The sequence below is a fragment of the Passer domesticus genome, chromosome 2 (assembly GCF_036417665.1).
Source record: "Passer domesticus isolate bPasDom1 chromosome 2, bPasDom1.hap1, whole genome shotgun sequence".
Classification (NCBI taxonomy): domain Eukaryota; kingdom Metazoa; phylum Chordata; class Aves; order Passeriformes; family Passeridae; genus Passer; species Passer domesticus.
In genome coordinates, this window is record NC_087475.1 from 117,941,947 (window position 1) to 117,966,726 (window position 24,780).

The following is a 24,780-nucleotide window of genomic DNA, read 5'->3' on the forward strand; positions in this document are numbered from 1 at the left end:
AGACTTTACCTCAGTGTTCTTTGAATCGGAAATGGCTCTTTTGATGTTGGCAGAAGCAAGTATATGAACTATATACCACACGTAAAATACTGGCTAGATCTTGAAGCATGAAAGAAATGTGTTTCTAAACCAGCTCTTTTTCTAGTTCTTTCCCATAGTTTGAAAGACTGGGTCCTTGATTAACTTTTGTGTTCTCCTACTTTATGAATCCTGATCTCTAGGGACTGTGAACAATGAATGACTTTAAAAAAAACCCCAATCAACCATCAACAACAAAAACACACAAAAAACACCTGCAAAAACCCACAAACCAAAACCCAAATAACACTGTAAGTTTTAAATTGAATCTAGAAAAAGACCAAATTTGGTCTGAAGAGCATGTGAGAAAAAGGTTAATCTTCATGTTTCCTAAGTTAAATTCCCTCTGGCCACTGAATATCTGGTTTTATTCTGTAGTTGCTCTTGCATTTGTCATTGGTGAGTTTGACCCAAAGAAATGAGGCATAATTTAATAAGAAGATTTGGTCATAAAAAATCAAGAAGTCAACTTCTTTAATGTAAGGAGTGGAAGGAAAAAGGACTTTTGGATGAGAATAACACCACTCCCAACTGAGCTATTTTTCACCAAGTAACTAAATGTGGATTTGTGGCCACACCTGAGGTGCTGCACTCTAAAAATGTCAGCATTACAACTTTTGATTTAGAGGTAGAAGAAATCAAGCAAAGAATAAATCTGATGAGTTCTCTGAAGCTGAGGTTATATTTCAGGATAACTGAATCCCTTTTGTGGAGAATGTGCTTTATTTCAGTCTGACTGCCACTAGTTTTATGCCAGTTTTATTTCAAATTTTTACTTCAGTTCTCAGGCAAATGTTCTGATGGCCTTGAGTCAGCCACTGCCGTCCAGAAGACAATAAATAATAACACATGATGTGCATAATATCTTTCCTAGAGAGATTATCACAAATTATTTTGCACCCTGTTGAGCATATCATGACTCCTGGTGTGATGCTTGGCAGTTCACTGCCCTCCAAATGCACTGCCTGGTCGTTTCCTATATCCCACAGTTTCTGACTGTCATGTAGATTATCTTTCCTCTTGTTTTGCCATCAGCAGGGATATAAAACTCTATTTGTAATACTGAACTTAGCAAGTGATATTTCAGAACCTTCTTAAGTGTAAATGTACAAATAGTCTTCATGGAAGCTGTTTAATGCATTTCCTGTAAATTCTTAAAATGGCTACAGCACAGCTTGGCAGCTCAGTTATGTGTACGTTCAATATTTTTATATTATAGCAACTGGAGATGTAAGGTGTGCTTAAATAGGAAAGGTATTATTGTTCGATTACCTGATAGAGACAGGAGGCTGTTTTTCAGCCAGTTAGGCCTGGCCATAAAACATGTCTTAAGTTTTAGCTAAAGAAAAACACAGTAAAACTGCAGGAATATGTTTCAGATGCCTCTCGTGCTGAATGGAGACAATCACTGTGATTGGAACCTTGCTAATTCTTCTCCAGTGTTCTAAAAGGACAGCTGAAACAGTCTGATGATTCTTCAATTAGAAGAAAAAAAAGGACTTATCAATATGAAAATAAATGTTGTAGCTGATTTGATATCACTAATAGTCCAGCAACAATAAAGGCCCATTTCCTGGAATCAAAAGGTTCCTGGACTGATGCCACGTCCACATAAGTGAAGGAGTAGGTGGAGGCATCTGCTTGTTTGCTTTCTCTTGCATGACCAGGGTTTCACAGCTCAGTCTTCCGTTTCCTGGATATTTTCCTTTTCGTTTTTTATCACTTTTGAGTATTGGAATGCACGAGGATTTCAAAATTAAAACCAAGGCAGCCTAAAGATGCAGCTGACAGAAATGTTCATATGCTTCACAATGGCATTGAGAGGCAGTGCCTCCTATTGTCATAGCCAAACTTCAAGGAACAGATGCAGAGAAAACTGCATTATGAAAATCTGGAAGGTTCATAGTGCTCTGAGTTTTTCTGCATTCTTAAGTTGCGCTGTTTAGCCTAAGGCATGAGGATACAGTTCTTTTTCAAGGAAATAACTAACAGCTTGCTATTGCAACCCAAAAGATGGTTCAAACATGAGAGTATTAAAAACAGTAACATCTTTCCCCATCAAAATTCTCACTATAATACACTTTTCAGGTTCTTGTGGGGAAAAAAAAAAAAGTTAAGCAATCTTTTGTTTGGCTTTTAAAGTTTTAGCTTGTGACTGATTTTAAGTGTCAGTTATGTCAGAATAATTCTCATCTAAATATTTCATTCATCTAATAAATAATTTATTTTAGGTTTATGTTTAGGATTTCAAAAATGTTGTAGAGTTTGGGGAGCTAATCTCTACTTTTTCCTTGCAACTGTGCAGAATGATTTCTACACTCATATGTTGGGAGAGGCCAGGCTTTAACCCAAGGAGTCATTTATACAGGGCTTGGTAAAAATTGAAATACTGCTCTGTGTTATTCTGTATTGTCTGTACAAGTAGCAGTGGCTGTCACCATGACAGGTTAGAAAAAGAGAAGAAATGCCTGTGGAGGATGTCAGAATGATAAGTCTTGGTCACAGAGGCCTCTCAGGTTCCAGTGAGCTCTGCCAAACCTCAAATTCAATCAGTTTTAGGGAAGGCAAACTCTCAGTACCTGCTCTGCCTGCAGTGCTTGAGTAATAGCTTTCCCTTGGGCTAGAAAAACCCACATGTAAACACATGTGTGTATACATATCTAAATGCACATACAATATGTATATGGATGGACAACTGCTACTTTGCAAGTTAAATGGAAAATAAGTCTTTATCTAGCTGCCTGGAAAGAACATGATTTCTGATCTCATCTGGTTCTTTCTCACAATTTTTCTTCTTGTCCCTTTTAATCTTGGTGTCATAGTTCACTCCTACTATCTCAAATCCTCTTATTTTTGCCTCTGCTAATAGTTTGATGTGTCTTGAACTATACAGAGCTGACACAGAACATGTGGCTGATTACTGACAACAGAAATGATCAGCTAGGATTTCTGCAGAGAAGCTGTCCATGCCATCACTGAGGGTATCATGAAAATTTAAATAGATAATGAGTATTTCTTTAAATACAATAATAAGAGCAATTGCTCTCCCTCCCCCCTCAAAAAAACCCTACTAAAGCCTACATCAGACATTTTTCTGCTAGAGTCCGAATGCTTTCCTGTTTGTATTTCTTAGAAGAACTGAAAAGCAGCAAGATTTACTTAATCAGTACTTACTCTTAAGGGATTTTACTGTTGCTGAATGTTTGCTGTTTGAAAATAAACACTTCAGTTTGGTCTGACAAACACTGTTTGATGGAGAGTAAAAGCATATCTAGAAATATTCTAGCAATACTTAAATGTCAGAAAAAGTGTGGCCAGAAGGACTAAGGATGTGATCATTCCCCTGTACTCAGCAACTTGAATCCTGCATTCAGTTTTGAGCCCCTCATTCTCAATAAAGAAATTGCGGGGCTGGAACAGAAGTCCAGAGAAGGGCAATGGAGCTGGGGAAGGGTCTGGAGCACAAGTCTGGTGAGGAGCAGCTGAGGGAGCTGGGGGAACTCAGCCTGGCGAAAGGAGGCTTGGGGAGAGCTTATCACTCTCTAAAACTCCCTGACAGGAGGGTGTAGCCAGGTGGGAGCCAGCCTCTTCTCCCAGGTAACAAGTGACAGGACAATAGGAAATGGCCGAAAGTTGCATAGGGGAGGTTTAGGTTGGAGATTCAGAAATAATTCTTCACAGAAAGTGTTATCAAGTATTGGAACAGGCTGCTGAGGGAAGTGGAGTGGTGGAGTCACCCTCCCTGGAGGTGTTTAAAAGATGTTGATGTGGATGTACACTGAGGGACATGGTTTAGTGGGGGCTTTCCTCTCCATTCTGAGACCCACTGGATTTCTGACCCCCTTATTTAAACATCCCTCAGGCACCTGGGCAAAATGTGCTTCTCTAGGCTCTTATCAGCTGTCTTCACAAACCAGACAACTCCCCCTTGGATGGGGGCAGAAAGGAAAGACAGTGAGTTCTTGATATATTTGCTGTATACATATATATATAACTGGTGCTCTTCCCACAGATTACACTTGACTAAACCCAGAAACATAAGAGAATAAAGCTAAGGACATGTACTCAGCCATCAGCCTGAAGGAAAGAGTAGAATCCAAGTCCAGACTCAATCCTGTTTCACTCTGGTACACGTAAAGAAAAATCAGATCCATCCCATAATTTTCAAACAATTCATAGTACAGACACATACATGTTTAGTTTGTTTTTGAAGTAATCTCTTATTGCATTTATGCAAAACTTTGACCCCACTTCTCCCTTAGAACATCACTGTCATGGCATGCAAGGTCATCTAGAATTTCAGGCACAGGAAGGGTCAAATAGCATAACTAATTGCACTTTTATGAAAGACAACAGAACACAAATTCACTAATTTAAGCCTGCAGTGCAATCACATTTAAATGCTCAATACCCATTTGAACCACAACACATTTTTTGCCTGTACACATTGAAAATCCAAGCATAAAATATCCCCAGAGAGATGCTAAGCACTTTTTCAGTTGTGTTTCCTCCACATTTTAAAACAAGTACAAGTAAAGTGTGTAAGTAATTTGATGATTGCTTGGGTGTTAGCACTGTTTGTGTTTCAGAGTGGATTTTCTGATCTTTTTAGCTACAGGTCTTCCATGACAGCAGTTCTTCTTTCTTCTGTGGTGTTCTCAGTAAGTTTGGTCTTTATGTAACTCCTCTTCTGTAGTTTTTAATTTCTCCACTTCTCTGGTGTTTTTTGCCAGCTGGGTCTCATAATGTGTAAGTAGATCTGTTGCTTCAGGATTGTTTAAAATAAGTATTTTATGTTAAAACTTTGTTTACCCTTTCCTTATGCTCAAGAAGACTACAGAAGACTTCTTCTAGTCTATATGTGTATTAAAAGATGTTCAAGATGTTCTTAAAATTTCATCTTTTAAATGCTAAATTTGCTTCATTTATGACAATCCCTGGCAGCTAAAAATGTTTAGGTTTTCAATCTTTAATTTTTATACCTCTATGAAAATACAGATTCTTAAAAAGACATCCTGCATTAGATCACATACACCCTTTGAAATAGTAGGTAGCATTTAGGTGATATATTTTTCAGGAGGTTATAGAAACAAGCTTGGAAGTCTTGGAAATGTTCTCTGTTAGCAGTGGGAGCATTAAACATATGAAGAAATTGATGTGATTTGCATTAATGGTAAATGAAGCTTTAAGAAATCACAGCACTCATTGCCCAGCCTGTGTTTCCTGATCTGCCATCAATCTTAAGAGCTGGAATAAATTAATATTAAAATATATGGCGCAATTGATGCACTCCAGAGGACTGGAAGCTGGGTGATAAGATTTGCTGGATGCAAACATGCTCAGGACAACTGCAGCCACTACCGGCTCTCTCCTGTTCTCTCTGAAAATATGACAAGGGCAGGGCTGTGGGCAGCAGCTAAATGTCCAGTTGTCACTTTAGCTCACTGAAACCCACTTGATCAAACCAGGAGAACTAAATTCAAACTGGCAGTCACTCTTCCTTCAAGGAAGCAAGTCGATATTGGGTCTATTTGCAGCAGATGCATAGCTAATGCAATAAATACGGTTCTTAAATCCTGTACATAGGAAAGTGAAAACTGCTCATATTTTTTAGCTCTTTTTATTTTGCATTTTGCAAAGAAGGGTTTATCCTGTATTTCACATTTGAAAGGCAGACAATTGCTGTAAGTGATTCAGAATATTTTTGGACGCTTGTTTATCAGCATAAAAGATTAAAGCTTTATGAATAAATATAGAAAATTCTTCACAGCTTTCTAACTTCAGAAATCCTCTTGTGGTAGCTTCTTGAACTAATATATTTATAATCTATACATTGGAGGTATTCAGCAGATTTATAATGTTTTATAAAGACTGTTAAGCATATTAATCACCAAGCTTTTGTGATTTCATTCAAATTGAGTCCACTAGGATTCCTCTGACTAACGCCAATCTTTTAATTTTTTTTTTCCTTTATTATTTTAGGGGGTGTCTAGTTAATTAATTTCTCCAGGGCTTTATTATCACTTTCCTCCAATGCTTACAAGCAGCAAAGAAAAGACAACAGACACTGAGGTAAAGCAAGAAGCAAGATGGGCACTCAAAAATACCTCAGCAGTTCCAGTCAGGTCTTTTGTAGAAGAATAGAGTATCTTGTTCCACATAAACTGGATTACTCAGCACTTGTGTAAACTAACCTTATACCCTCTCCTTCAAGTGTATCCAGACATTGCTCATGCCTCAGTTTAATTAGGGTAAGGGTTTCTACGTAATGTGATGCGATATTAAGTGCACACAAATATTTGGCTAGACAACCATCTGCATTTTCACTTCTGAAATTAATCACAGTCTGAAAAATGCTGGACATGAATGACCCAATGTGTAGGAGCAAAGTTTCTACAGTGGTTTAAAGAACAGTGCCTGCTTTGTTACGTACAGATGGAATGTTCCCTCAGATAAACAGGGGGTTAGGGCAAAGGGTATCGAATCCTCTCACATCTTTTGTTATTTACCACTTGGTAGAGTAGCACCTTTCTCAGCAGACATTCCTTGTGGAAGAAGACAAGTTTGTCAGGGCTGGATAATAATTAATCTGTTGAGGTCATTAGGGAAAATCTGAGATATCAGTGGAAATTGCCCTGTATGTTCTGAAAGCATGTGGAGAAGGACCAGCGAGGGGCAAGCCATAGTAGATGCCAAATAGACGGGGTACTTATGGCAGAAGAATTTTTCTTCTCTTCCTTTCTCATTTCATGTGAAAAGATTCCTCTTGTGGTAGGTTGGACAGGACTTCATCTGTCTCAGAAGCCAAGCAGCAGCAGTAGAAGTGTTCACAAGTTGCATCCCACACCGAGTGTTCCTTTCCCAGGCTGAACTGGCATTTTGTTGGAGAGGTAAAGTTTAGCCAAGCACTGCAGATCTGATATACTCAGGCTCCTCAGCCTTTTCCATGGCTTAGCTCACTATTGTATATTCTTTATTATCTAAGCAAGCTTTCAAGAGCTATTTTCTTCTCATGGAGGGTATTTTTTGAGGATTTTCCCTCTCAAAAGGCTGTCCCTGATTAGCTCAGTGGATGTGGAATAAAATTGTTTTGCTGTTTTCTCTAGAAGTTGTCACTGCAAACCCAGATGAAGAAAAAGCACTTGTCAACTTCGCACATTGTGTGTATTTTGCAACTAACAGGAACAGTTTAGCTTTTTTGTTCTCTTTTGAAAATCCAAGAGACCTTGATTCTACACATAAAAGCTCTGGCAACAGGCCCACAGATCTCTCTTCTAAGAGTATGCTGAGAGTTTGGGTTAAAAAATTCAAACAGAAAAGATTTGGGACAATATGGATAAAAATTCTGTCCTTTCTTTTCATCCACTTTAAAACTCTTTCCCTTTATAATATCATCATCTCTGAAATGCAATATTCTCCAAAGCTTGCCTTCACTTTAGCAGCTGCTCTGGGTAACAAAATAAAAACAAAAAAGCTCTTTGGAAAAGCCTTCTCTCTTACCAGAAAAGATCCACGTTTTCCTGCTCTCCTTTAAAAGACCACGTGCCTGATACATAATTGTATTTAACTTGGTACACTGATCATTATGGTTTTTTGTTTTCTACAGTTTAGTTCCTGAGGTAGGTGTCAAAGCAGCTGCCATGGCAGGGAGGTGCCAGTCTCCTGGCAGTGCTTCCCTCTGTTTTGGGAAGAGCAGTGCCTCCAGTGCTGCCCCAGTAACCATCGCTCCCAAAAACAGCCATTCCATTCTTACCTTTCTTACACTTGCAATTACCCTGCTGAGGTTTTAATTAAGAGTTTGAAAAGCAGCTTCAAGTGTGCCCTGTGGGTCCTTTGAAGGATTAAAAGGAGGTGTTACCTGTTTAAAGACAAGAGGGAAAGGGAGCTGATATCTGGACACCTTATAGATAAGATGTACAGGGTGAAAATTCAGCACATTTTCTGCAGAAATTTATTATTTGAATTATTGGGAAAAAAGAGTTTTCTACTTAAAATTCTCTCATTTAGAAGTCCACGTCTTCACTCTTGCTTTTCCCTTTTAAAAATACCTTAATTATACAGGTGGAGTTATTCCTTTGCTTTGCTGTGTTTGGCTATATAGGCATGTGCATATTGAGAATTTTCTTCTTGTGATTGGTGTATGCCAGGTGGATGGCAGAGGGCTGTTCAACTACACCCAGGAAAAATATTGTGTGTAAAACCACAGGGAAATGCACACTTTTTTTCCCTGTTTTATATAGAGGTGCAGTACTCAATGTTATTAATGGGGTATTTTGGTTTAATAGATAATGCTGCTATGTTTTAACACTACAAAATTGTTCAAAAGTAGATTCTGGGGGAAAAAAATCATTTTCTTAAATAGCTTACATGGCAGGCAAGTGTATGAGAGTCAATGGAAATCAATACCAAAATAGACATTTCTACTACCAGGTTTTTGAAAGAGATGTATAGACAAGGCTGTTAATTGGTTTTCAATGGAATAATTTTCGGTGGAGTTCATAATTATTCAGTTGTATGTATCCTCAGACCACTGTAATTTCCCTTTAATTTCCAAACTCTCCACTTTCTATGGAGCATTTATAAAATAATAATATGAATTTGCTACTTTCATGAAGACTGTGTTCTATAAGCCTTGCTTCTCAAGTATCAGATGACTTTGTGTTTCTTGTGCCACTTGAAATCCAAGAAATATGTTATGAATGTAACAAATAATTTGTAATTTCTACTCTTGAGCTCTAAATATTTTAGCAGTCTTAATTCTCCAGGCCAGTTTTCAATATTCTGCCACTGAAGTTGTTGCCTGATTCCTTCTCAAACAACCCCACTGGGAATAAGCTCTGATGTGTGTGTTCCTCTCCTTGTGTCTCTTCCTCTCTGATCAAAGTTACTTATAATTAATTTTCTGAATTTGGTCAACATTTTGCTGTACATACAACTCATTAGCTAGGATTGGTAATATTCTGCTTGGCCAGGGAATGAATTTCCCATGGAATATGGCACACTTGCATTGTGCTGCAGGGATTATGCCCACTTTGAACACAGTTTAAATTAAGAGGCATAAGACTGTAGGGGTGCCTAAAGTGTATCTGCCAACTTCAGGCATGTCAGTTCAACCTCCACTGACAACTTCCCTGACAACCTTGTGCATGCTTTAAGTAACCACAGTGTGGGATAGTGAGTCCTGTGGCACAGGAGAGATTTTCACTGGAAACAATTCTTTAAGGAAGATGAGCTGGAAACAGCCCTGCATAGAAACAGAGATGAACAGAAACCAATTTAGAAGCCAGAAAAGATATCCTAATTTTGAAGAATGCTTCATACCTCTAATAATGTGGTGTAAAGACTCCACAAATTTGAGATGAATAATTTTAGCATATGAACAACCAAGCCCACCCGAATTTTGGGTGCATAGACGAAGTTTTTGGGTGCTATCGTGAATTATATACAACCCACTTAGAAACAGGCAGAACTAATATAACAATTCATGAGGATATTAAAGTAAATAATTATTCAAAATATGATGGCAATATTAACTTAGAACTGTGATGGTTCAGGTATTGAATATTAAGAAAACAGGAATGTGGCATTCAGTCCAACTCCCTTCTGAGTGAGCAGACTTGTTTAGCCTAATGTTCTGTCTCTGCAGTAACTAATGAAGGTACTTCCAGAGATACTTAAAATTAAGTCATACTTAAGTCATACAAAATTAAGTCTTTTGCTAGTACACCCTCCAAATCCAGCAGCATCAGAACTTCCTGCTTTGGATCATAATCTGGATGGTCATGTTTAAGAGCCATTAGTTTATCTTTTCTTGATTAATTCATATAAGTGTGTTGCCTTTTTTTTTTTTTTTTTTGCATTTTTAATATAGTATGGCAATCGGTTTGACATTGCTGTGCAAAAAAAAAAAATTGTTTTTTTTTCATTTGCTTTAAAACTATTATCTAATTTTTTTTAAGCTGGACTCAATTTTTGCATTGTGAAAAAAGGCTTCTTGACTGATCACTTTCACACCATTTAGGATTTCCTTTTCCTTAATTTCAAATACCCTTCCAGTTGCCCCTTTATTCATTGGAGACTATCAAGTCTTTTCTCTTTTGCAGAACTTGTGCTGCACCCCCTGCTCACACTTGTCAGCCTTCTATGTTTTTATTACTTGGACCATATGATTTTTTCAGACAGCCTAGCCAGCAATGCATAAAGTAATTACAGTGTGGGCACACCAAATATCCACAAGCAGTTTAATATGTCTCTGTTTATACCCAGACTCCTTTCCCAATAACTCCCAACAATCTGTTTGCCATCCTGACTGCTATGAGTAACAGCTAAATCAAATCCAGCATTGTGTACGTTTGGGTTTTTTTATTAGCCTTCATATTTATTGATAATGAATTGTAATTGCTATTTTAACTATCACTCTATAAATACATTTGGTCTTTCTGGACTCCTCAGGATTTTTTTTTTTTTTTTCATTTTTGACCATTAGGAATAATTTTATATCATCCGCATGCTTTGGCATCTTTCTGCTGATTATTTTCTCAGGCAGATGAATGGAATGGAATAAAGCCTGTGGAATGAAGTGCATGGGACAGATAACCACAATAAAGTGAAGGTGATGGCTATTAGAGATGAACGCTTTTTTCTGAAGCAGTCATCTTAAATCACCACTTGCAAAGCCCATTAGCACATGGCATTTTCTTGCCTGTGTTTGAGGAGTGTAGTTCTGAGGAGTTACTTGTCATGGCAGTAGTGGCTTTACAGAATTACATTCTAAACTTCCTTCTTTTTCAGCTTGAAAAGGTGGCATAAAAGAAACTGTTACCTACAAAAAGAAAGAATCAACCTTTTAGTAGATGATCTTAAAATAGCAGTATGTCCTACAGATCACTCAGGACTGCTGTTTGTGTTATGCCACTTCCAGGGATTACTTTGGTTTATGATCACCCCTTGTTGTCCTATAAAGGTTTGTGATCATACCTAAATATGGCCATACCTGTGTGAGGCTACGCTATGGTGGTGTATACTGAAGTAAGGTGAAGTGATATTTAAACTTAATATTTCTGATCCAAGGGAAAAAATAACAACCCACTTGCTTCCTGATGTGAGAATTTTAGGCTTCACCCTGTTGCCTCTTTATGACTTTTACTTGCTTATCTAAATAATTTTAAACCCATGAGAAGCAAGAATCCCTGCTGCCTTAGACTGGCGTGCTTACATAGCTTTCAGGAAAATTTAATTTGTTTAATTCTAAGGAAATTTCTGTGAAAAGTCTGAGATGGCATCTCTATATATTGACAAACATAAATACCAATATTTCTTTGCTGTGCTAAGGTATAAGGAAAGAGAACCTGGAATGGATGAATTTTTGTTTTCATGTGGGATAGATCATATTTCTAGAATTTATCAATTCCCTTTAAAATAAATTTACATTGCTCAAATGTTGACCTTTCCTAACATGACTGTTACAGATCCATCCTTATAGATGGTTCTGCTTACTTTTGCAAATGGGGCTTCTCCATTCTGTTATTATTTTAGGAACTCAGTATCTTTCCAGGAATTTCATTTCTCCCAGAAATGAGTGGTTGTGCTCCCTCAGCGTGCATGGGAAGGAGCGGCGGCCTCACTTCTTCAGATAGTTCTGCACAAGAGTGTAGGAATAGGAATACTGGCTCAGATCCAAGCTCCTTCTCTTCTGGCAATACCCTATGTAAAAAGCTTTTAAGGAAGATTATAATAACCTAACAGATGGCTTGTGTAGGATAATCTGACACTGATCGCTTATACTTAAAGGTTGTTTCAAACCCAGAAGGGTAATTTATTTCCACATTTTTATTACGAATATTTATCATAAAATATTTTCTGTAGAGATGTCTCTGAATCTTGTATTCCTGATGGCAGCAGTAATCAGTTCTTCAGTCAGATAATATGTCTTTATGAAAAAACATTTTTGTTTTGCTTTTTTTATTCTCATGCTACCATGTGAGAAACTTTATGTGTCATCATTATTTCATACACGATTACTGTGACAGCTGTTATTCCTCTTTCCTCAGCAGTAAACAATCTCACACCTTTTCAATCTTGACATGTCTTCCAGATTCATGATCATTCTTATCATTTTTCTCCAAGTTCATGATCTATCCCTAAATACCTGATTTCAAAAAAGTTTCCAGATGAACTATAACTCCTGCTGGTAAATATAAAATTGCTTTTCTGTCCTCCATATTCACATCTTCTATCTATCCCAGGCACATCTTTAAGCAATATTAAATGAAGCTGAATTAGTGTGGAAAGGAATAGCTCTTGGGAATTAGGAGGCCTAAATTTGATTACTTCTTCTTGATCAAATCATAAACTCTCCTATATTCCTACCTGCAAATAGGGATAATAGTATTCCTTGCTCACAGAATGGAATACAGGCACAAGAACTCACATGCTATAAATACCTCAAGAAATGTTCTCAAATATATACAATGCTACAGAAATGCAGGTTATCTGTATTCAGCCAGCCCAGTGGCTTGAATCTAATTGTTTCCTGAGAAAATGTAAAATATAATAGATTTTGACATGTAAAATTTCCATGTATGTGACTATATTCCCTTCATTAGAGGCATATTAAAAAAAAACCTTTGAAGTTTAAGTAAGAGAAATAATGATTCTACCTGACAAGTATAGCTGGAGCATTAAGATCATAATTTAAAGATTAGCTAGACAATAAAATACAATACTGGCCTCTTTCTCACCTCATAGGAGCTTCTTCAAAAGGAAGTCATAGATAATGAAGTTATAAACAGGAGCTTTTGGTAAAAAGATAAAAAAAAATCCTCCCAAAACCTTTATTCATTAGTAATCTCCACACTTTCTCCTAAGGAAATATCTGGGCCACACAGGGCTGCTGGTGCTGGAATTGGCACTATCTATTACTTGGCTATTTTTGACCAGCTCATAGTTCCTGATCTCCTCATCCTTGGTGAAACACAGGTTTAAGGTAAAATGCATGAGGACAAGTAGGCTATAACTTAGCCAAGATGCCATGGTTTTCCTTGCAAATGTACAGCACACCTGGTGGTTCCTCTGCTGCAATTATAACTGACAAGTCATGTCTCACATAATTAGTTTTATTTTCCTCAGATAATATTAGTTTTATTATAGTACCTATTTATTATTTCGAAAAAGAGAGCCTTTTTTGGTTAGGATAGTGTTGGGGTTTGTTGTTGTTTTTGGGGGTTTTTTTGTTTGCTTTTTTTTTGTTTTTGTTCTTTGTTTTTGTTTTTTGGTGGATCATCAGATTAGCTTTTTATAATTTATCCTTTCTTTAATTTAGGATTTTAATCATCATCCTCTGTCTTGGTCATTTAGTACTGTAGATTTAACCTGCTCTGGTTCTTTGTGACCAGAAATGTCACTACAACTCTTCTAAGCAGTTATTGTCTTAAGCTCTAAAAGAGATTAATTTTCTCATACCTGTGCATGGGTGTTCACTTCATCTTCAGATGTATTTCCAAACCTCAGCAACACTTCTTCAGACTTGAGTTATCCAAATCTGAAAACTTGTTGGTCTTGGCTTGGAGGGAGTTTGTGCATCACTGTTAAGCAGATGCAACCTGGCTTTTTTCCAGAAATGTAAGCCAGGTTTTCACAACACCAGTGTCTTTGTTTTGCTGGTACCTTCTCCTTGGTTCCTCCTGTTGTAGGAGCTGACTTTTAAGTTACACTTGCACAAAGTTGGCCAGACTGCAGCAATAAAAAGCACTTTTGGCTGGATCTCGGCAACAGGGTGAGTTAGTCTGTAGAAAGAGGAAATGGAAGTTTGGGAAAGTCTCTGTGAAGCCCATGAATTCTCCTTAGCTTTGGGATCAGGTGGTTTCGCATTACTGTTTTGCCTTTTCTTTTCCCTATCGAGCCATCTCAAATGTTCCTCAACTAAATTAATTTAATTATTTCCTATTTTTTTTTACAAATAATGGGCATGGTTATCAATAAAAATGAATTCTGTGAGGTGGCCTTGAGCACTTCAACACCACAAAGCTTCTACCAGTCAAAGCTAAGACTAAAAGGCCAATGCTTGAAAGTTACAAGCAGCTGAAAAAAAGTCTTTACATTAGAATTACTTATCTAGGCTTAACTATAGCTTGCATTGTGTGACTCAGCCACAATTCTATTAGCAATAAGACACTGCAGGGAGTGTATTTCCAAGCAATTATTATACTTGGGTGATTAAAGTAATTCTAGATATGACCTTGTCCCGTATAACACCGCCAGAGGCATGTTGTAATCTTGCAGAAGTGTATTGCTTGTCTCATCTCATTGCTTAATTATAAAATGTACACAGTAAATATTCTGGAGATAGGAAATTGAACTGATGCTATAAAACTCTCAGGTATTACATTATGAAATAAAATGTAAAGTATGACTCCTTTTTTTGCCAATCATCTTCAATTTTATAACAAAATAAGCAAGCAATTAATTGCAATCATAGATCAACTTATTTTGAAGCCACACAAGATGGAAAGATCATTATATTGCATGAAAATACACCTTTTCTGTTTTTTACTACTTTCTTCCTGTGTTACTAGAAGCTTTTCATGTCCATGCAAAGCAATTCAGTCCATAACCTATGGTCTTCCTCAAGCATCTTTTTTCTTCTCCATACAGCAAGGCTTCTATCTGATTCAGAACAGGTACATGAAATTCACCTCTATTTCCTGTGAGTCTTTTTCAGACCTGAGATCCAAACTCATTCTCTCAAAGGGAAGAAAAATGTTTATGTACTCCTAGGTATGATAGTCTTGCTGCTGGGCTTCTTCATTCTGAGGATAAGATTATTATCAAAATTCCCTGCGAAGAAAGAAAGAAAAAACACTGAATTCTGAAGGAAACACATAGATTGGTAATCACTGTTGTAAGATATCTGCATGCAAGAAATTTTAATTATAACATAATAAAACCTATAGTCATAGAAGTTTGGGCCTGGTCAAAAGGTGACAGGATTAAATAGAGCTACCATGATTTGCTTAAGATCAATCATAAAATATTGTGAGTTTATTTAGCAACATAAAAATATATTTTGCCACTATTTTTTCAATCTTGTACTTCACATAATTTTGAGTCTTTATTTTTATTTGCTTAAAAATTGTGGAATAAAGCAAGAATTTGCCTACGAAAGACTTAAAACATTAATAATTGACATACAGAACATTTTCTAGGGATTAATAACCAGCTGGGAGAGCTGATGGCCTGAGGCAAAGCCAAGGGCCATTACCCCCTGGCTGGTTATTAAATCCCCAGGAAATTCCCAATGCTAAGGTCATGATTGCTATTACAATCCTTTTTCCTAAAACAAAAAAAAAAAGCAGCCTTGCTTCAATTTATTTCATCCATTTTAATAATTAATTGTAAAATACTGCATGTAATATGGATACAATGACACTAGTGTTTGGACATTTCTAAGGACCTAAAACCCCCCCAGTATCAACAGAAAGCCTGCTATTTTTTCCTGTGGATCAAGCCCAGTTTACAGACACAATCAAAATGCTTTTTGGGTATCTAGTACAATGTCAGGGTTAATTCATATGAAGAAAAAAACATTTCCGTTTTAAGTTAGCGATGAAGAAAAATGGCAAACCCCACTATTGGCTGGGAAAAGAGCAGATAAGTAAGAAGCATTAAATTGCATAATTTACATTGTAAAATGATGGACAGTAGTGCAGTCAGATGTCTAATCAGACCATTACTGTATCTTGTGTACAAAATGTCAATTTTAATTGTGACTGGACATGCTCTACAGTGCAGCCCACAGCAACCAAGTCTATGATAGTCAGAAAGAGAATGCAATCAGTGCCCTATATGCAAATGCTGTTAGGAAAATCAGCTGCTTGGTAAAACAAGTCTGGCATCAGAGAAGGAAGGATGAAACAGTCATATTTTATTGTCAATAGGAGCGATGAAACCATGTAGATTAGATTAGAACAGGCCTAATTGGAGATATGGGTGGTTTGCAGTACAGTAGGGGGAACAGGAGTTAATTTGTGTCGTGCTACACCATGTCAGTACCACTTGAAATTCCATTGGGCAATATTAATTCAAACAGAGGTCTAGGCTGCTAATAAATGAGGTAAATTGAGTCAATTACTAATTTCATGCTTTTCTGATTTTTGGTTTGGATAGATAATATCCACAATTTAATGCACTGTCCTCTAGAGATCTTTGCCACTTATGAAGAACATGTGTTCATAGAATTATTTATACTATTCCTGTTGATAAACAGTGCTCCTGTACCCAGAGCAACAGGACAAAGGGCAGGAAGGGAGCCAGGTTTTGTCTGCCTTTTCCTCTTGATTGAACTATTTCATTAGTTGTGATATGACTTTCTTGCCTCCAGGCAGATCTTCACTTTTTCCTTGTAATTTTCTTCCTTATCAGTGCCACAACAAAGTCTTCATTCATGTGCCTGCATTGACATTTCCCTATCAATACCTTATCACTGCTTTAAGCAGTCGGGAAGGATATTTTGTACCAGTTAAGGCAGAGGGGAGCAGCTTTTAAACCCCTCTCTCACAGGAGAGACCCCAAAGCTCATCTTGAATCCTGCTGAAGAGTGTAGATTTTCTTGATTGCTCCCATTTTTCTGAGACAGAGCTTTTAATAACACTCTCTGTCTCCCACTCTGCTCTTGGTCCACTCCTACCTGTGGCCGATAAGGCAGGAGCTGTGCAATCAGCTGCAGCAGCTCACCTCCTGCACCACCCAGGGAGTGCTCTCTGATCCCCTGGCTCACTTTCAGGTCTTGGATGCTCTCCCAGAAAACCCACTTCTAACAGAATCTCTCTTACTCTATCTGCATAATGTAAAACTCAATACCTCTGTTTGGGAAAGACAAAGCAGAATAAATGTGATGGAAAGGTTTTGATCTCTCTGGCAGAATTATTTGTCTGCTCTGCCATATCTTCTTACTGAAATAGCATATTATTTATTATTGCTAATTGAACTTACCACCTTAGTTCAAGACGTGTATCACCTACTGCCATTCCTTTCTCTTTCTCATAAACACGTGCCAATCACTCTTAAAAGTTATAATAAATGACAAGAGCATAAAGAAACACTATCCCACCCCTCAAAAAAAAAAAAAAAAGAAAGAAAAATGAGCAGGAGATACTCTAACATAAACTACTTAATTTGGAAAGTCATTGGGGAGAAATAATGGTTGAGAAAAAAATTATACCAAGATAATCTTCCTTCTTCCTCCTATGAAGCAAGCTCAGCATTTCTCCTTCCCATTTACTTTTTTGTTTTTTAAAAATATCCTTTAAAATATAATCTTACATGTTGGCCTTTGATTATCGTTACATCTTCCTCTGTGGGATATGTTGTACTCTTGTTTTAGTGTGTATAGAAGTTCATTGTTTTTTAAAACCTTTGATGTTTTAAGCAGAGAATAAATTGTGTAAGACAGTAAGAATAAATTAGATAGAAAAAACCTTCTATAAACACACAAATATTGTGATCAGGCTGATAGGAAAGGAAGTACAGAAAAGTGCAGAGCCAGCTAAATGACACAAAATGATCTGATGCCAAATGGTCTGAAGCCACAGTCCCATCTTTCATGGTTCAGTACAGGTCATTGGGTGAATTTTATTTTTCACGCTAACCTTTGTCTGTATTTGTATAATGAGTATTCATGACTACATCTTGAGGAGATGTTTAAGTCCCTACATCTTGTGGCTATAAATGCAGCTATCAAAGCTACAGATCGATTCCTTTCAGCCAGAACGTAGATTTATTTAGTGCTGCCATTTCATGGCTGCAGACATTTCTGATGGAGCTTTTTGTCTTTATTTTTTGGTTAAAAAGTAATAAAGAATTGCCTCCTCAAATACTGGCTTTTTTGTGAATAGGTTATTCACATCCTATCAATATTTGGCATTTGCCTTCATGAGTCTTTTCAGGAAAAGTCTTTTTCCTCAAATTTTTTCCACAGAATCCAAACCCATCACTTCTGGTATGTCTTAATGTCTAATAATTTCTTAAAAACAAATAATTTGCTTTACGACTTCCTGAAGTGTACTGTATAAAAACATATTTTTACATCATGGCACAGGGCAAAGGAGAAAAAGGGAGAGAAAAAAAAACCTCTTGACTTTTGGGTGAAATATTAGTCTTCAAATCCAGATGAAAATGAACATGGCAACTTATTAATATTAATACTAACCTATTAGTATGTATAACATGAATATCTCAACAACTACTCCTTCTCTAAGTTGATAAACCAACGAGTGTATCATTCTGTGAAACACTGTAAGCCTTTAAGTGCAGGGGAGAGACACTGCAGCTGAATTATGAAACAGATTGGTTCTCTGCTAGATTTGTACTTTGCATGTTTGTGAGGATATTAACCTCAGGATGGGAGTTGTGTGCCCCCTAATTACACACTCAGGTTATTTTGAAAAGCTTTTAATCGGACTTTCACATAACAGTGAACATGAAAAACATACAGATAAAAAGGGGCCATGCCTTTGAATTTACATGGGCAAATAGTACTTTCAAGTCTTCAGCAGTAATTTTTTTCTGTTGACATTGTAGATGTGAGGTTTATGCCATCTGGGTCAATAACCTCCTTGTTTCAAGAAAAATGGCTTCTTTTTCTGGAATGTTTAACAGACAGTGGAGGAGATTAAACAGAAGCTCTTACATAATCTTTTCATTTGTATGTTAAGAAGAGATGGATAGGATGCATATAGAATGGTATTTGTGGAATTTTTACCAAAGCTATCATTGCAATCGAAATCCGAAAATAAATTACTTTTCCATTACCATCATTCACAATTTTTTTTCTTAAGTTTAGCAGGATAAAGTCCTGGCTTAAGCCTTTTCAATGAACTAAAAGCATTAGGAGGAGATAAATACAATGAGTGCAAATCCATTTTACTGCTGAAATTATTGTCTTACTCAGTAGGAAATACTCTCCTGCCACTGCTGCAGGACTTGTCAGAAGATATTCTGGCTCTACTGAAATTAAGAGAAAAGCTTCCTTTGATGTCAGTGGGGACAGGATTACATCTTGGTGTTTGCCACCATGGATGCTAATTTTGACCCTCAGGAGAAATGTATTCACCAGTGTCCTCAAAGCAGAGCTCTGCAGTATTTACTACAGACTGTCTGCTCTCCAGCAGAGCACTACCTTTTATTTTTCTGCCAATTCTGACTGCAAATAAATAAAATCTACATGAGGAATTGTGAAATCTGTCATCTTTCTGGCTTCTCCTGTACTTTTAGTAGAAGACTAATGTTAAGTGGTCAATTTTTTATTAGGCAGTGAGCACTTACATAAAATAAGATTCACCATAAGAAATCACAATTAATAGATTTCTAAGAAAGTAAATTTAGTACTTTCATATGAAAAGAAACCCAAATAGGCGTAATCACCAAATAGATGTCATTTTAATTTGAGAAATGTTTTATGAGACTATGTTATTTGAGACTCATAACCAACAATTTGCTGCTCTGAAGTGCAAATGTAGATTTTAATATCCAATACTGCATGTTAAAAGGAAATTGGATGTTTAACTACTAGAAGACTGGTGCATGGTCATATGTTGCCATCTCAAAAGAAGGGTTTTCCCTCTAGTGTAAGGGATATTGAAACTAGTAATGGTGCATGGACACCTGCTGCCATCAGGCTTCTAGTGGAGTTTTCAGAAAGGACTGCAACATGTAGTGAATGGTGACTTTAAAATCTACCTGTTTAACTGCTTTAAATTGCAAGCCACTCCCTTAACAAAAACCTGAGTAGTGTATTCTGTCCACCTACTGTTTTTCTTGTCTTGGAAAGTGTCTTTGTCCTGGAGGAACCCTGGTCTGCTCAGCAAATGTATTGAGGACTAAATTTTTAAAATATCATAGAAAGGTTTGAGTTAGAAGGCACCTTCAAAGATCATCCAGCACAACCCTTCTGCCATGGGCAGGGGAATCTTTCACTAGATCAGGTTGCTCATGTTGGCTCGTGTTTGCTATGGAGATGTTGATTAATGTAACACATAAGGTATGTGTACAGATGCCCTTCCCTGATGAGAATAAGAAAGAAAAAAGCTGGATAAAATAGTGAATAAGTAAAATGTTATTAGTGATATTGTCTACTCCTCTTTTTTTAGTCTGTACTTTGGACATAAATAGTTTAAATACATTTAAACAAAGCTCTTAGAGGTAAGAAGGAACTTTCCTCCCTCCAGTAATTAAAAGACAACCGCTGGCCCAGTAGATTTAGTGATATGAGTCATAACTTTAACTCAGGCAGTTTTGTGGCCAGCCTGGATATGCAGATGGCCTTGGCATATGACTGTGAAAATGATGTAAATCATTTCTCATTGAATCGTAGCATCCCAAGCTGTTGCAATTTAATTGTTCAGTTTATACAAAAGTAAATGCCAGTAGAATAATTTGAACTACTGGCATGATCTTTCTGTGAGGTGTTGCTTGTTTATCAGCTGCAGATTGTTTCAACAGTGAACTTCTGCCCCAGAAGGTCATGCACTGTTTCACCATCTCATTTGACATGTTTCTGTCAATTTTGGTGTCTTCACAGTTTTTTGGTTTGTACAGTTCTCTTTTATCTCCTTGATCCAAAACGAATAAAATGTTTAAACTTCCTGTTTCATACTGAAATAGTGTTTATCTTACTTAATGTAGGCCTCTCTGCTATCCTAGTGTGACAGGTCAAAATAATTTCCTAACACTCTACCCAATACATTAAAGCAGATTTGAAAATTTCTGTGACTGTGAGCTGGGAGTTGTCCTATGAAGTGGTAAGAAAAAATATTACAGTCTCTTCTTACTATAACAAAGGTGGGTAAATAAGTTTGTGCAGACAAGTGAGTGTTGATATTTTCTACTACAAACTAAAAAACCTACCTTTTCTAAAAACATGGTTTTCTGGATGGCTGTCTTCCTTTATTCTTACCTTCCATTTTTCCAGCTGTATTTTTCCTCTTAGAGTAGAATATTCTTTTTAGATTGAGAAGTCCATAATCTCCTGTGTGTTTGCACTGTGCATGTTCTACATATTTTAGATTTAAACCAGCTACACTATAAAATGTCTTTGTATTCAGTGACACTTCACTGTAAGTCACACAACTGGATCATAAGGAATATGCTGGCTACCATGCCTTTAGTGTGGAGCTAACATAAAAGTATATGATGCAATTAATTAGGAACATATTGGAAATATCTTTGTGACTGGTGGATTTAAATGGCAATGAAAAGATTAGCTCCTTGGTCAAGCATCTTAATGACTAATGTTGCAATGGGACTTTAAATTCTCTGACAAGCATGCAGCAGTGCTAGAATAATGCTTTAGGTGCCTTTAAAAATACAGTGGACGGACTGCAGGAAAGTGAGGCCTGGAAGAAACAGAACACAAGGAAATCCAAGTAAAAATGAAGAGCTGCTTTAGGTTTTCCACTTGACTCCTACCACCAGAGGAATAGGCAACACTACTGCTAGTATAGTTTTGATGGCACAGTTCGTAACAGGTTGAATTTTAGCAACAGAAATATAGTCATTATTCTGTTCATAGCAATTATAAAAAAGCCTTAATAAACAGAACTTTGTAATCTCATATTTCCTCTGACAGTTCTGTCATCCCATTTGGTCCATTTGTATATGTCTTCATTTCCAGGCCTTCATATGCTCTAGCTGTGCTCATCCTACTGGTACCTAAAAGAATCCTGGCTTTAACTGGGAGATGGGACTATGGTTGTAAGGAAATTTATGAATATCAGGTTAAAAATGCTTGATTTGAGAAATTCAGAGTTAGTAGACAAAAACCTTGCGGATAGATGAGGAACTGGATAAACAGTAAACAGCAGTGAGAAGTACCAAGGAATTAAGTGTCAGGGGAAAAACCCAAAAAAGAGTAAAGAGCTGTTTAAGGTCTTTAAAGATTGGCAGAGTTCATGCATATTTTTATATGGCTGGGAATAAAGGAGGAATATCCCTAAACATTAGAGCTCTGAAATTTTGGGGACTGTCTTACAGTCCAACTGCATCTAAAATGGAGCTTGTAAAGTTTATGAAGAGGATTATGTGATGTGATTGTGATACTAAATAAATTATGCTGAACAGACTCATATTCTCATAACTTCCTATCTCTGCAACATACCTTGGGGTTCTCATTCAATTGCATATTTCTTCTTAAAACACAAAACTCTAGTATGAATAAAAAAAAAGGGAAAGAAATAGAATCAAAATTTGGAACAGAACTTCCTTCTCCATAAGAAATCCAGATTGGAATGTTGGACAATGTCAGTAGTAACAGGGTTCTGGCTGCAAAGCAGTCAATTTATTGACTCATTAACAGTTCATAAAATTTAGCACATTCCTCTGTTTCTTGTCACTGGTAAAAACATATGCTCTGAATTTATAGTGGGATCTGCAGTACCATTCCATAAATATTAAAAATAGTTTTGTGATCATTACAATGAATGATCATTACAATGTGTTTCAAACCACAGTGGAATTCTGATCTTAAATAAAAGAATTGCAAATTGTGGCAGACAAGTTCACATGATTCATGACCTAATGAACTCACTGAAACAGTCCAGCAACTCAATGAAAGCCTTCAAGAACACTTTTTCCTCCCAGAATCTAAAAGCAATTTCTGATCATAAACATAATTCTGGAGGTGTGGATGAAATACACTGTTTGTCAGCATAGTGCATCAAAAATGGAACCAGTGAAAAGGCATTCCCAGGATACTGATAAACAAATGTGATGATTATAGACCTTTTGAGAACAAAATAGAGTTAAGACATAAGCACCATTTTAACTTGCATTAAACAGGGTCTGGTATACCTGTTACTGCCAGATTCCTCTAATGTTATTCACGTTGAAATGTGGTACCTAGTTTGAATAAGGGAATTAGACTTTGACACACAAGTTTTAAAAGTCTGTCAATGTGTCAAGTACACATTGTCAAGTGAAGTGAATTAATGGACTGAACTAATTACTCTGATATTTTTGTTCTTTTTTAAAATGTAGTGAAATACATGAAAACAGCTCAACAATTAACACAAGAAGCAAATAACTTCCACAGTGTGATCTTTTTATTTTCTCTCTTCATCAGAAATGTGATATGGAAATTGTTGACCAGAGAAAGAGAATCTCCTTATTTCTTCTGTTCCTGTGAACTTCTCTTTTCCAATACTCTTTGGCTGATAGTGTCTTCAACAATTTTCAGAATAGCATCAAATGTAGCTGATAGTAGACCCCTATATATAAAAGTATGTGGTATGTCTCAGCTGAAAGCATTTATTTTGGCTGTCCAGTTTAAATTTGATTTGACTTGATGCAGTTAAAAAGGAAAAAAAAAAGTCATTTTATTTGCAGACATGACATTTGTCATGTCATAACCTCATCCAGAAACTAAGTACCTTGCAGCCCTTTGCTCACCCCCTGACCCCCACCACCAGTGGAATGGGGAGGAGAGTCACAAACAAAATTAAACCTGTGGGTTGAAGTAAGAACAGCTTAATAATTGAAATAACAATAATGGCAAAATCCCCAAAAAATTCTAATGAGAAGGGAGACAACAGAGAGGAAGGAATAAAATCAAAGACAGATCATTGATGCATAATTGAATTTCTTTAATTTTATGTGTAAAGTAGTGGAAAATTAATTACAAATACCTGTATTTCTAGAACCCTGTGTTTGAATAGGGAGAAATTCTACCTCACTGGTTGCATATGATACAAGGTACTACATTTTTTTTTTTCCTGTTCAGTAAATAGCTTTATATGAATGAACATGTTTTTTTTTTTCTACTTCTAAGAGGTCCACCTAAGGTATACCAGCAACAAAACTGTCCCCAAAAAGGTTACAGAAAAAGAATGTAAGTTTTCCAATCCAGAGTAAAAGGGGAGTTGCACATGTAAACATGCAAATTCCATTCTGTCCTTATGCATCTCCTTTCAGAGAGTTTTGCTACAGGCTTGGGATAACTGAGAGCATATGCAACCAATAAAAGAGGCAAGATCACAGTGGTTGAGATTTTTTCCATAGCAGACCTGATGCTTTTGCTTGGACTTTTCATGAGATACAGCAGGATACAATTGTGAGATTGTACATATTTGCAATCAAGATACATTCTAAGTACCCGATGTAGCTAATTAAAACTTCCTGTGTGAAGTGGAATAACACAGCTCAAATTTCCTTTCAGCTAAAGGGACACTTCCGTAAACACAAGGACTGATGTCCAAATAACATTGTCTACTCTGATTTCCTGTAATGAACCAGATATTATGCATCCTTCAATAATCTCTAAAATTACTATGATTACTGTTTTTTTTCCTGATCTGATGTCTCATAGAAGAACATTCAATCTCAGTTCTAGATATTGGGGAATAACATATACTTTTGGGTACAGCTGAGTGCTTGGGACTGACTTTTTAACAATTGGAGTAGAAGCATATCACAACTTTTCCTCTGCTCCTATGTGCAAGGATTTATAAATGAATACTAATATTTACGTCTTTTTAAAAATCTTTACATTCACGTTTTCTAGATTATTCCCTGAACAAACTATTTGGCAAGTCTCCACTGAATCATTCCTAGTTAGGAATGCAGAACCTACAGCCTGATGCAGAACTCTACAGTCTGATATGAGATGAAATAGTGTTCTCATCTTTGCTTCTGTGTCTCTGTAAACTCTATAAG

At 36.7% G+C, this 24,780-nt stretch overlaps 1 protein-coding gene and 1 long non-coding RNA gene across 7 annotated transcripts in view; one reads left to right on the forward strand and one right to left on the reverse strand.

Moving 5' to 3' along the window:
- Positions 1-24,780, forward strand: part of ROBO2 (roundabout guidance receptor 2) — a 1,014,282-nt gene that overhangs the window by 536,068 nt on the left and 453,434 nt on the right. The window lies entirely within an intron of this gene.
- The window catches only part of LOC135294960 (uncharacterized), a 38,029-nt gene continuing 20,312 nt past the window's right edge, over positions 7,064-24,780 (reverse strand). For 2 of the 4 annotated variants that reach the window (XR_010356970.1, XR_010356968.1), the window contains 4 exons: positions 14,772-14,913; positions 13,540-13,862; positions 7,832-7,936; positions 7,064-7,193 (listed from right to left, as the gene is read on the reverse strand). This is a non-coding gene — a long non-coding RNA (uncharacterized LOC135294960). Of the gene's footprint in view, positions 7,194-7,831; positions 7,937-8,512; positions 9,323-10,490; positions 10,901-13,539; positions 13,863-14,771; positions 14,914-24,780 lie in introns of those variants that run through there. The other 2 variants (XR_010356971.1, XR_010356969.1) reach the window with 2 other exon arrangements.